The sequence below is a fragment of the Protopterus annectens genome, chromosome 12.part0, assembly GCF_019279795.1.
Source record: "Protopterus annectens isolate FY-2018-M chromosome 12.part0, PAN1.0, whole genome shotgun sequence".
NCBI lineage: Eukaryota > Metazoa > Chordata > Ceratodontiformes > Protopteridae > Protopterus > Protopterus annectens.
In genome coordinates this window covers 422,233,460-422,247,029 of record NC_056746.1, presented here as the reverse complement: position 1 = coordinate 422,247,029, position 13,570 = coordinate 422,233,460, and the positions used below count along the sequence as shown (strand labels likewise).

At 38.8% G+C, this 13,570-nt stretch overlaps 1 long non-coding RNA gene across 1 annotated transcript in view; it reads right to left on the bottom strand.

Moving 5' to 3' along the window:
• Window positions 1–13,087, bottom strand: part of LOC122817332 — a 132,198-nt gene extending 119,111 nt beyond the window's left edge. Inside the window, exon 1 of the long non-coding RNA XR_006367204.1 lies at window positions 13,048–13,087. This is a non-coding gene — a long non-coding RNA (uncharacterized LOC122817332). The remainder of the gene's footprint in view (window positions 1–13,047) is intronic.
• Window positions 13,088–13,570: the final 483 nt, after the last annotated feature.

Genomic DNA, 13,570 nt, shown 5'->3' with positions numbered 1-13,570 from the left:
CTCTAATGCTGAAATTTCTTCAGAAAGCCAGTTGGTTGGGGAGCAGGATAATCCTTATTGCTCCATTTTGGCCTCGTCAAACATAGTTCCCTTACCTTTGGTCTCATCTCATGAATCCTCCTTGGATTCTGGATCCCCGTCCGGATCTAATATCCCACCCCCTGGATCTCCCAGTCCCGAACCTGGACAACCTCAAGCTCACAGCTTGGATGCTCCAGTTCCACTCATAGCTAGGACTCCCGGTATCTCTTCCCCAGTTAAAATCATTCTAGTAGCTGCACACAAGCCTTCTACTAGAAAGATCTATAGCAGCAAATGGAAACATTTCTTCATTTTGGCGGAACGTAAAATTTGGATAATTTTATAGCTCCTCTACCTGCTGTATTAGACTTTCTGTCAGGACTGTTTCATCAGGGAGCTAGTTCCTCCACAGTCAAGGTCCAACTAGCAGCTATCTCTCATTATCACGTTGGAAACAAATTGGGCCCTTTGATCACCACAAAATTGTGTAAGACCTTTTTGAAGGGCACCTTTCTGCTCAGACCCCCAGTGAAGGATGTAGTCCCTCCTTAGGATTTAACGTTGGTGCTTCAGGCCTTGACAGCTCCCCCATTTGAGCCTGCAGCTTCCATAGATCTTAAATTCTTATCATGGAAAACGGCCTTTCTTGTCGCTATCACCTCAGCTCGAAGGGTCTCTGAACTACAGGCCCTATGTGTAAAACCCCCATACTTGACCTTTCACAAGGATAGAGTTTACCTCAGGACCAATCCCTCCTTTCTTCCCAAGGTTGCCTCTGAGTCAAATATTAACCAGTCCATCAACTTGCCGGTCTTTTTTCCTAACTACCATAACAAAGAGGAATACAAATTACACTCATTGGATGTGCATAGACAACTTCGCTTCTACATCCACAGGACATCTGGTCATAGGAAATCTGACCAGTTGTTCATCTCCTTTGCCAAATTTAACTTTGGTAAATCTGTATCTAAACTCACACTCTCTAGATGGATTTCACATGTATCCTTTTAGCATACGAAAGTTCGGGCAGGCCCGCACCTCAGGGAGTCCATGCCCACTCTACTCGATCTATGTCTACCTCTGTGGCTTTTAGAGCTAGAGTTTCTTTGGATGATATTTGCTCAGCAGCCACTTGGGCTTCATAACATACTTTTATCAATCACTACAAATTGGACATTATCTCCAGAGGGAGAGCATCCTTTGGTTCTGCAGTGCTCCGGAACATCCTTCCATGGAGGCCGCCCAAGGTTCAGGTAGCTAGGGACTCTGTCCCAAAGGTTGCTGCACAAATGAAGTTAACTACTTCAGATTAAGAAGTTATGTACTCACCATAACGTTCCATCTGAGTAGGTAAACTTCATTTGTCAGCAACTGTCCCTCCCTCCTGCCCCCTCACTTGCGAATGTTCTCATACTCAGGTCCATGGGTTTACCCACTTATCTTGGGATTAATCATTGCTAACAGTTTCTGCTGTTGACCAAACTTGATCTGGGGTCAGTCAGGGTTGGCAGGGGATTATGGGTAGGGGAGGAGCTTGGAGCTCGGATCTAAAGCTGTTGAAAACTTCCGGCTCGGATCCAAGGTCGGATCCGATTCCCAAAGGTTGCTGACAAATGAAGTTTAACTACTCAGATGGAACGTTATAGTGAGTACATAACTTCGTATTCCCTCATCTATGGCCTTGGTAACTGTCTCAAAGAAGTCAAATAGGTTTAGTAGGCATGATCTGCCCTTAACAAAGCCAAACTGGGTCGGGTCAAGTGTTTGGAGGTTCCCAATATCTTTGTTAATGAGTTCCATGATGATGCACTCCATAGCCTTGCAGACCAGGCTTATGGGGCGATAGTTACCAGGGTCAGTTGTGGCTCCTCCTTTGTGGAGTGGAATAACCATTGCTGTGCACCATTCTATGGGCACATAGCCTGTGGAGAGGCTGAGGTTGAACAGCATGTTTAGGTGGGGGGTTAGTTTGTTCTGTAGTTCGTGCAAGACGCAGCCTGGGACACTATCTGGCCCCATTGATGCTGTGTTTTTGGCTTTTGAAAGGGCTGTTTTCACCTGTGCTTCTGTGATTTCCGGGACACTACACTTTTCTGGTATTGTTGTGGGCCCTTTTAAAGTCTGATTTAACAGTCTCTAGCTTCCAGCTGGAGTATATCAATCACTAATATGTGTCATTTTATTTATATACTAATTGCTATTGCTTGTATCATTGGCTATTTATGTTATCAATAGTTCTGCATGTCACTTGTTGTTCATATTTTTCATGTTGTGATTGCTTGTACTATTACAAGTATTTGTATTACATTTGCTTGTATCATTGGCTGTTTGTGCTATCAATATTTCTGCATGTAACTTTTTGTTCATATTTTCCATGTTATGATTGCTTGTACTATTGCAATTATTTGTGTTAAATTTTGTTCTTCATGTACTCTGTTACTATTTCCTGTGTGGAGCCTTTCTCCCCAAGCCTCCACTGAAAAAGGACCTGTGTCCAGTCAGAACATCCCGGTAAACAAATGTAAATAAATAAATAAATAATAGCCATGCAGGACAGAGTCAAAGCCGAGTTAGATAAAATGGTGCGACAAGATGCGATTTGTCCAGTAGACGAACCAATTGAATTGGTATCTTCCATGGTGGTAACTCATAAGAAAAGCTCAGATGACATCAGAATATGCATTGATCCACAAGATTTGTGCAAAACCCTAAAAAGACCTCATCATCCAATGAGCACAGTCGAAGAAGTCGCAGCCTTGATGCCAAATGCCACTAATTTATTCGGTCTTAGATGCAAAGAATTCATTTTGGCAAATTCAGCTTGACAAGAAATCATCATTGCTCACTACATTCAGTACTCCTTTTGACAGGTACAGATTTTTGAGAATGCCATTTGGGATACATTTTGCAAGTGAAGTCTTTCAAAGTGCAATGAAGCTAATTTTTTTCTGGGTATCCTTGTGCTATTATAGTAGTTGACATACTGGTAGGAGCTCATGATGAAGCTAAGCATGACAGAAACCTCAGAAAAGTTCTAAAAGGAGCACATCAAGTGAATTTTAAGCTCAATCCACAGAATTGCAAATTCAGGCTACAAGAAGTTACTTATGTTGGTCATTTATTTACCATTTCAGGCCTACAACCAGACCCTTCAAAGCAAACAACCATTCTTGAGATGCCAGCTCCACACAATGTTCAAGCACTGCAACATTTTCTTGGCATGATTAACTATCGAGGCACGTTCATACCAGACTTGAGCCAACTATCAGCACCACTAAGAGAGCTGACATGTAAAGATGTATCCTGGTCTTGGTTAGAGCAACACCAAAGAGCTTTTGAAGTCCTGAAACAGAGAATTTCTAGCCCACCAACTATCAAATACTATGATGTTCACAAACCAGTTACTCTTTCCTGTGATGCTTCGAAATTTGGTCTTGGTGCAATCATTCTACAAGAGAATCAACCTGTTGCCTATGCAGCGAGAACTCTTACCCAAACTTGAAATGCAGTATGCCCAGATCGAGAAAGAGCTTTTGGCAATTGTGTTTGCATGTTCAAAGTTCCATAATTATGTTTATAGTAGACCTATCCAAATCGAAACAGACCACCAACTTTTAGTCACTATTTTGAGAAAGCCTATGCATTCAGCTCCAGCCAGACTGCAATGCATGATGCTGAGATTGCAAAAGTCTAATTTCACTCTCATCGACAAGAAAGGCAAACTTCTTTATCTTGCTGATATATTGTCCAGATCTCCCAGAAACACCACAGAACATCATGAGAATGAGAACTTTGATTATGAAGTCATGGAAGTGAGAAACTTTTCTTCCACATGTCTTGATAAGCTGAGAGATCACACAGCCACAGATCCAGTTTTACAAAAGCTCAACCACTTTATCAATCAAGGATGGCTGTCAAAGCAATCCAGTTTACCTCAAGAAATGCGACCTTATTTTCCATACAGAGGTGAGATTTTGTCTGACAATGGTATCATTATGAAGGTCTGAAAGTAATTGTTCCAAAGTCCTTGCAACATGAATACATTACTATCTTGCATCATAGTCACCCAGGTACTGACTCTACCAAATGAAGGGTGAGATGACTAGTATTTTGACCTTCTATGTCACAAGACATTGAGAGAGCACTTTTATCTTGTTCTGTGTGAATATTACAAAGCCACATCAGCAGAAGGAACCACTTCAGCTAAACCAGATTCCTGAACTACCTTGGTCAACAGTAGCCACTGACATCTTCAAGCAGAATTGTCAACATTATTTGGTGTTAGTAGACTCTTACTCCAATTGGTTTGAGATTGAGTTACTTCCTAATCTAGCATCCAGTACTGTTATTACTAAGAAGACGCATCATTTTATAGTGCATGGTAATCTGCACAAAGTTATTTCTGACAATGGTATGCAGTTTACAAGCCAACAGTTCAAAAGATTTCCTGAAGGATGGGACTTTACTCATGTCATGAGTAGCCCTGAGTACATGCAGTGAAATGGTTTGGCAGAACACGCAGTTCAAAGTCCATAACAGTTACTAGAGAAGTCAAAATGAGATAATAGTGATGTTTTCCTGAATCTCTTGAATCGCAGAAATGTTTCTCGTGACAAATATCTTGGTTCACCAGCTCAGAAACTTCTGTCAAGACAAACCAGAACCACATTACCAATCAGTAGTCAATTATTGGTTCCATGTGTCAAGAACAACAGATTAGTGAAAGCCAATCTGTTGAAGAACCACGTTGAAAGGTTATGATCAGATTGGTGTCATGAAGAATATTTGCCCAAAGCTGAGATCATACATTGTGGAATCCCAAGGAGCAGACTTTAGGTGGAATCAGAAACATTTGAGACTGGTGTCCGAGCCTATACCACAGCACATAGCATGTGAGAAAGACTCTTTATCTCAGAGTGAGTTGTCTTGTGTTCCAATTCCTGAGGAAGTTCCCGAGAACATTCCTATGACAAATCCAGATGTTTCTGATATGAGTTGTTCACCGAAGACTGTCCCTGTTGCTAAATCTAGTTCAGATTGTTATGTTACAAGACTTGGTTGTATCTCTAAACCATGTAACAGATACATGACAGCCTGGACATGAACACTGTGTTTTGCTTCTAATGCATATAGTAATGCATGTCTAACTCTAATATTGTTTTACAAGGGGAAATCTTTTTAAGAGGGAGGATGTAGATCAATGTATGTGTATGTACCTTTAAGAAGCTATCCAAGGGCTTGCACAAGTGTATAAATACTGAGCACATGCAAGATAGACTGCCATTTTGTAGTTAGCTGTTGAGATACAAGCATGTATGTATGTAAGGTAATTAATCAGTTCATTTATATTTTATGATGCTGCTATCCATCCTGATGTGTTTCTATATATTAAAGCATCTAAATGAAATACCCCACCTGCTTGTCATCTATGTTAGAAAGGGATGAGCGACTTTAGGGCTCTCCATGCAGGCTGTGCTTCTCTTTTCTTTGTTTCTTATCTACTCTATATGGCAGGATCCTGCTTAAGGTTTAGTTGCTTGCTGAAGGGTATAATTTGCATGGACTTATTTAAGCTAATGTATTTTAGTACCTGAAACACACATTGCAGGCCTTTTAGGCATGCATGTAAATCAACTGGTTGCTCTGTAATAACTCAAGGATTTGGACCTTCCTGTTTTAACCCATTCCCATCTGCTTCCCATCTTGTTAAATCTATAATCATGGAGCCCTCCCTCTAAAGCACAATTTATAACATCTACTCAATAAATCTTAAAAACAAATACAAAACCATACTCTGCTAATAGGCTAAACTACCTAATCCTCAACAACAGCTACAACTGAACTTACACAACAGTAGCACCAAAAAAACAAACAGTCCTTATATGCACATCATCATACCAGTCATGCCAGTCTTCTAAGACCATTAGATCATATATTTCATAATAAAGGAGCCAACTAGCAAGCTGTGTGTTGAGTGGTGAGAGGCAGAGGTGCACTGAAAAATTATTCACTTGGCGGGAAGAGGATAAACAATAAAAGAAATAGTTTGACTCATAAATATAATACTTGGGGACAGAAACTTAAAGCTAAAAAATGGCTGGACTGCACTGGAGTGGAGTTTTGGAGGGAAGCATATTACAGAAAGCTTAACAAACTTTGTATTTTTGTATGTACTCCCTATATCGATGTGGGTTTCTTTAAGGCATTAGGATTTCCTTCCACCTGCCAAAACATGATGCTTAACGACTACACTAAATTATCCCTGCATGTAGTCCTTACTGTTGGTCTTATGACATGGGATATAGCTGGAAAGATCTGCAAGCATTAGTCAACTTACTCTAACAATTAATTAAATAATGAAAAATAAACTTTCAGAAATAGTTTTGACTGGGGTGGTGTGAGAACAATGTTATTTCTAAGCAGGGGCCTCCTCTTATTGTTAAGTGTTCTGAGGAAGTTCCATCAGTTTTATAAAAACACATTGAATGCAACAAGGCATAAGAATAAACTGGGTAAGGAACTCCAACCATCCAGAGTAAGTACAGGAGATGACTGGAAACCCATGATGGAATAAAGGGACAATATGAGATCAGAGTGTATAATGGAGGTTAGAAATAGTTTTTTTTGTTTTGTTTTGTTTTGTTTTTTTTTGTGCCAGCAGTCTTCCAACAACCATTAAGTGCCATGCCACCATCTGACTAGTCCAGTGCTTTCTGAGATCAGAGGACATTGGTTATGGGAGGCGAGTACTGTGGACTGTGATAAGTCAGGAGATTTTATCAGGTTTCATGTTTCAAAATAAGCCTGCTTCATAGTGGTGTCTACAACACCTTTAAAAAATGATGAAGTGTGCAAAGTAGTTAACTTACAAAAGTAGTTTTCTTTATTAAAAATTTGTTAACCAAGGAAAAACATTGCTCCACCTAGACCATTTTCAGGTTGAGCACATTAGTAAACAAAGAAACAAATTTTAAACATCCACATAACAGTAGTAATATAAGAGCAAACATTCAAATTGGTATGTCAGGATAGCGCAGCACAAAAAACACAATCATAAGTAGATACGTTGCAAGAATTTAGTCAGACAAATAGGCAACAAGTGTACCTTTACACTGTCATAACATCATATAACATAATGTTCCTGTGGAGAAAATTCACAATATATGGGATGGGAAGGAGAGTAATGCATGAGTCAAATAAGGGGGAAAAGGAGAAACAGGGAAACAGAGAAGAGAGAAAAATTAAAACGTATGGAGGAACAAGAATAAGTATGCTGATTTCTCCTACCCAGGTTAAGGAGATTCAGGCAGAAGTACAACAGTTTGGGGACATTTTTACAGGTAAGCTACCTTATGAAGCACTGTGTAGACACAAGGACTCAATTGCCCATCAGGTAGGCCTCTTACACTGTGAGTGAGTTAAGCAGGCCCTGAGAGAGGAACTACAGGAGATGTTGGCTCAGGAAGTCATCCAGAAGTTCAGTAGTTTACTTCTGTTTCAACATATTTTTTGACAAAGTATAAGGTTCATAGGTTCATAGGTTCTTACTAGGCTATCTGCCCTAGGGCATTTATAAGCCTAGCCAGGATGAGAATACTATACCCATTAGTTTGCTGTGCCTGTGTCAGCAGCAGATACAGAGATGATTCCTCAAGATTTCTCTTGAACAGAGTCAGTGAGGCTCTGGTGGATTTGGATTTTCTGAGGAGCATGCATGTCATTAAATTCGTTGTTGGGACCTTGCTATGTAGGGCACAGAACACCTCTTTCCAACTCAGTTTGCAGTCATCTGCAAATTTTCCAGGACTGAGCCCTGTGGGACACCGCTCGTGACCGCTTAGAGTCTGACATAGCACCAGCAACTCTAACCCTGTGTGTTCTGTAGGTAGGCTGTGTGAACTGCCTTACCTCATCAATGGCCTTAGTGACTGTTTGAAAAAAGTCGACCAAAGTTCAAGGCAGGATCTGTTTGCAGACAAGGCTCATCAAGCTTATGGGCAGTAATTTAGGCTAAGATTAAACAGCAGCCTTATGTGTGGGTTAGTTCTCATCATTGGCTGTCTGCCAGTATGTTGGCAATGTCTGTGGGTTCAGTGATTTTTTATCACAGGTCATGTATATTTTCTCCTCTTGTGGAATGGTGACTAGTTGTTCCATAGCATTTGCCAATAGACTACAACTTTCTGGCTGGAACCACTGCTCTAGGGGGACAAATAGGCTGCTCAGTGCTCCCCCTCCCACACTGGTGAAGAAGCTTCCCTTTATCCAAATAAAGGATATGGAATAACACAGGAACCAAGCCCAAGCCAGAGATCAGCAAACTCTCTGAGACTGGACTATTCTAGTTCATTGTGGGAAAAAAATTTTTTTTTTTTTTTATAAGCTAATAAATAAGTGTATTGTTTTAATTTTAATACACAATAATAGCATACATTCCTGATACTTAATCCGGAAATAGTGTTAAGTTCAAGAAACTAGCAAGTAGAAGGAGAAGTGGCGTGGTAGATTAGGGGCCAGCTGAGGAGTCCTTCAGATGAGATGTTAAACCAAGGACCATCTGCCTGAGTTGGTGGCAGCTCAGGCAGATTTAAAAATTCCATGGCACCTATCAAAAAGAATAGGGGAAATTCCTTGATGTCCTGGACAAATTTCCCCTAGTAGTATAAATACCACCTTGAGTCTCCCCTGAAAAGAGGTTACTAGCCTTGTGGGAGGAGCTTTCTCAATAAAGCATTAATAAAAATTAAAAAAAAAAGTAAAAAAATGGTCTAAATGGAACTCCACAGCTGCTATGGCTGGTTTTGTTTCCCTGTGTTCTTACTTAGATATCATGGCTCAAATGTAACTTAAATTTTGATTCTCCTGCTGCTGTTCACATGGGCCATGGTTGAAAATGGTCCATGGACAATCCATTTATCCAGTTAACAAATAAATACTATTCTGATATTTGTTGGTGTACAGCCTTTACTAACCCATAAAGCAATGGTACTTTTGCAGCGTTCCAAAACAAAAATGTTAGTTTTTAGTTATGTCTGGTTTGTACAGCTATGTTTTGGAACAATACTGATAAATAGATCTATATCCATAAAACATGTTCCTCCCATCTGGAAAAAAATTTACACAAAGGTATCACATATACAGAGTTCAGTAGCTGCAGACTCATTGCAATCCTCTCCCGTCAAAAATACTTGAAAAATGTTTTCAAGCTCAGCTTCTAAATCATCTAAATTTGAATAATCTGCTCTCTGAAACAGAGCATGGTTTCAGATCCCACCAAAGCACAACCATCACCCTCCTTTGCTTCATCAACACTAAAAAAAAACAGCATAGGAAAAATGGTAACCTAGTGTCAACTGTGTTCCTAGAGTTATACAAGACCTTAGGCACTGTATCACACCAACATTTGCTCTTTGGACTCTTCTGTGGGTTTCTGTCAGTCCCTTACATGGTTCCTTAGTTATCTATCTGGAATGCACTTAGCAGTCAAATGGCAACAGAACCTCTCCTTCTCTCTCTCTCAGTTACCATAAGTGTCCCTCAGGGCTCTATACTAGGACGCCTTCTCTTTAATATTTATGCTACCATAGACCAATCAAATATAGTACAATACTCAGATGATTCAACTTTAATATGTACAGTCCCCACAATATCCAGACTCGAAGAAATCACTCAAATTTCTTTCTCTTCAATTGAAACCTGGCTGAAAAATTCAAACCTGCTCCTTAATTCCAATAAAACAAAACTGATGCTCTTCACCCGAAGCATTATCTCAATCAAAAACAGTTGTTCTTGGTTACATCTACAAATAATACAAACATTGAGGCAGTGTCACATACAAAATTACCAGGCATTGTAATAGAGCACAGTCTTAAATTTGATCAACATATTTTTCAAACAGTTAAAAAGACCCACCAGAAACTTATCTCCCTTTACAAGGCAAAAAAGTACATTAAAGACTCGGTAAGAAAGATCCTAGCCTCATCCTATTTGCTTCCAACCCTCCTATATGCCTCACCTACCCTTACAAATCTAAGCTCTACACAAAAATCTAAACTAGCCTCCTGTTACAAGAAAGTAGCTAAATTTGCTATCAACACTGCACACTGAGCTCACCATTGCCAAGCCTTAAAACAGCTAAACTAGCTAACGCTTAACAATTACCCAACATGGTCTCAGCTAGTTACAGCATACAAACTGATATATTATCCTGAAAAAATGCCCTGCATTAAAAATATACTATTGCCCTACACCCCACAAGGGACTTCTGTTCTGGTGATAAATTTCTACTTAGCACTACTAAAGCAAATAATTCATCAGGGGACTTACTATACTCCTATTACATCTCCAAACTATGGAACACCATCCCTACACAAGTAAAAATGACTAATAAACTCTCATACTATAAAACCCAGCTCAAACAGTACCTTACCCAGTCCTGGTCATGCTCGTGTTCATCACCAGGTTGAGACCTCTAGTGAAAGCACAAACTCTCTATTACTTATCGTTATCTTTTTGCCCTCCTATACTTGAATCATCACACCCCTAACAACTTTCCCTAATGCACTTAAATTAATACACTCTTCTTCATCCACCTCTTAAACACCACTTTCTCATCTTTCTGTTTTTCTAACAGCTCTACCCATCTCATGCATTCCCTGTATACCTAAGCTATAAACCTTCTGGATATACCAATTTGGAACAAGCAGCCAGGATAGAACTAATCCTATACCCTGCTATCTCAGTCATAAGCTATTGCCACTATCCTCCTATACAGTACAATACTAATATCTCCCCTCCTACAGTATTTTATAACTTACTTCTTTATATCTCCTCAACTCTTTACAAACCTTCCTGAACTGAAATGTAAGAACATTAAACTTATTTACAATGTTTTCCCTTCTACAATATAAATCCATTTATTTCCTGAAGATTTTAGAGCTAACAGAACTGTATAGACTTATAATTGTTGATGTAAATACTTTACTGTATTTACCTGTCTTGTAATTATGTTTGTTTTTTTCTGAAAAATGTCTGAAATTCATTTCTAAATATAAATGCACTGATGAAGCTTTTCTCCCCAGGCATCCGCTGAAAATGGGCTCTGCCCAGTGGGACTTTTCTGATTAACAAAGACAGAATAAAATAACATGGACAAAAGCAAATAGCAATACGTGCAATAAACAAAGAGGTCTGGTTTAGTAAGACTGGCTGAGCAAAAGTGCATTGCATGCAGGTCTTTTTCAGGTATATGCAAAGGAATTTATTTATGCTTAACAACTAATCTGAATTGTCACTGTGTACCTTTCTTAATATTTCCTTGCTATTTGCCACAAACATCCCTTTTTGGCTAACAGCAAGTTTTTCTGATCCACATTCAGGTTCACCAGAAATGCCCACAATTTCCAAGTAGGTTCTTACTATCTATACAGAAATAATAATCTCTTGTCTCTGCTGATTCTTTTTCAATGCCTGCCTAAATTTTACCTGCCTCATTTGCAGCATTGTCACAACACAGGACTAAACTTAGGTCATTTGACATGAGCACTCCATGGTCCCTTTCTTTTTATCATTGCTACCGCTTCCACTTGCTTGGTTTTGCACTTTCCTTGCAGGTTACTCATTTCCAGAAGCATTTTCTCTCTCTTTTTTTCACAGAATGCATACTGTATGTTTCAGAAAATTCTTCCACTCTTCCCAATTCCCTTTACATTTTTCTATTTCTTCTTATATCTCTCTCTCAATGTACCACTTCAAACATAGAGCAAATAGTGTGACACACTTCATTAAGTCAGTAACGGTCTGGTATTAAACAAACTAAAGAGACATAATTAGTTAAAAAGATTATTTATTTATTTATTTTATTTTTATTTTACATTTGTTGACCGGGCTAGTCTAACTGGATACATGTCCATTTTCAGTAGAGGCCCGGGGAGAAAAGCTCCAGGAAAACATGCAGAAATTAAAAAAAAATACTCCTCCTACTGATCAAGAATCCCCTCCCACAGAGCAAACTGTAAAAAAATTATTTCTGTTCCTCTCCCCTTCTTTCTAAAGGTTATACTTCCCATTACTTGCATAAAAATGTTTCTACCATGTTTTTTCATACCTTATTATCCCTGCCTTAATACATCCCTTTGTACTATATGAAGGCATTAGCATGTAAGCACAAATGTGGTATATGTATACAACCCCAGCTGATACAAACATTACTATACAGTTAAAGCAGCAGCAAACGGCATGAAACGTCACTTCGATCCCTCATTCCTTTTGTTTAGTGATATGCTGGGCAGACACATTTCAGTTTGAGCTCTGGAGCATTTAGTATTTGAAAAATGAAATAATAATAAGTTGGTCAAGAGATATTGTGTTGCCAGCTCATAAGTTTTATTTCAAACTGTGCAACAGTGTACCAGAAAAAAAGACCACATGATTCATGTAGTGGTACTCTGAAAATGTTAAGGACCCCAGTTTCTTAAACGAATATACTCATATGTTAATCCTGTTTCCAGAAGCAAATATATACATTCCAGGCAGTCCGTAGAGTTTTATAAGGCATCTATTAATGTCAATGGTTATGCAGTTTCATTACTATCTATAACATTCTTACTCATAACACTTTAGATAAAGCATTGTTGAATTTTAAACAAGTAAATACTGCATTCCAGTTCATCAAATGCCATTATACTTTATAGTCTTCTCTGTCTCAAATACTTTGGCAGAGGGGGACGCCCATTGTCTGATGATGTACTTGGTACATAATTTCTTTGTGACTCTGACAGCAGTTCTGGATGATGTTCTCTCTGATCTTCTTTCAAGAACACCTCTTTGGATATTTCTATAGGGGCACCCTCATAAACATCTCTATAATGTTGGAAGCATCTTCGGCAAACGTTTTATCGCTTACAGTCACTCTGAGATACATTCATCTTCAACAGATGACTCCTGCCTCTTATCAGAACTTTTCAATGTGAACTTTTAACAAAAGCAAACTTGTTCTTAAAATAATTGTTTCAACTTATTTCTTACCAGAAATGTGCAGCAGTCTCACATTTTCCTTCCTGTAAATCAGAAAGAGATTAAACATGCTTACAGTCCAATAATAATCTTGACTGTTTCATTTTCAGTATCTCTAGAACTTAATTCTGATTCTAAGATATCATTAAAGAAATACGCATAGTAATTCTTCCTTTTAATCTATGACTCTTATTAAGTGAGCAGGTAACAGACCAACACTTTGCAGTGGAATATTCCAATATTCAAACAATGCTAACTGACAGTCCTTATAACATTTTCTGTCAGCTCTTTTTGACTTCATCAAGATGTTTATAGTCTGCACTACTGTTAAATCCGCCCCACTCTTACTTCATGGACTGCCTGGAAAGTAATATAACAACATATTTTTTTTTATTATTGTTGAGATAAATATTGCAAAGTTGTTAACTTCCTGTTCTCTCTGTCCAAATACCCCAGGCCAAATTAACACATCATGTACTTTTTTATTTTAGACTTGACTACTCCCATTTGAATTCACGTACTCTTGCTAACATTT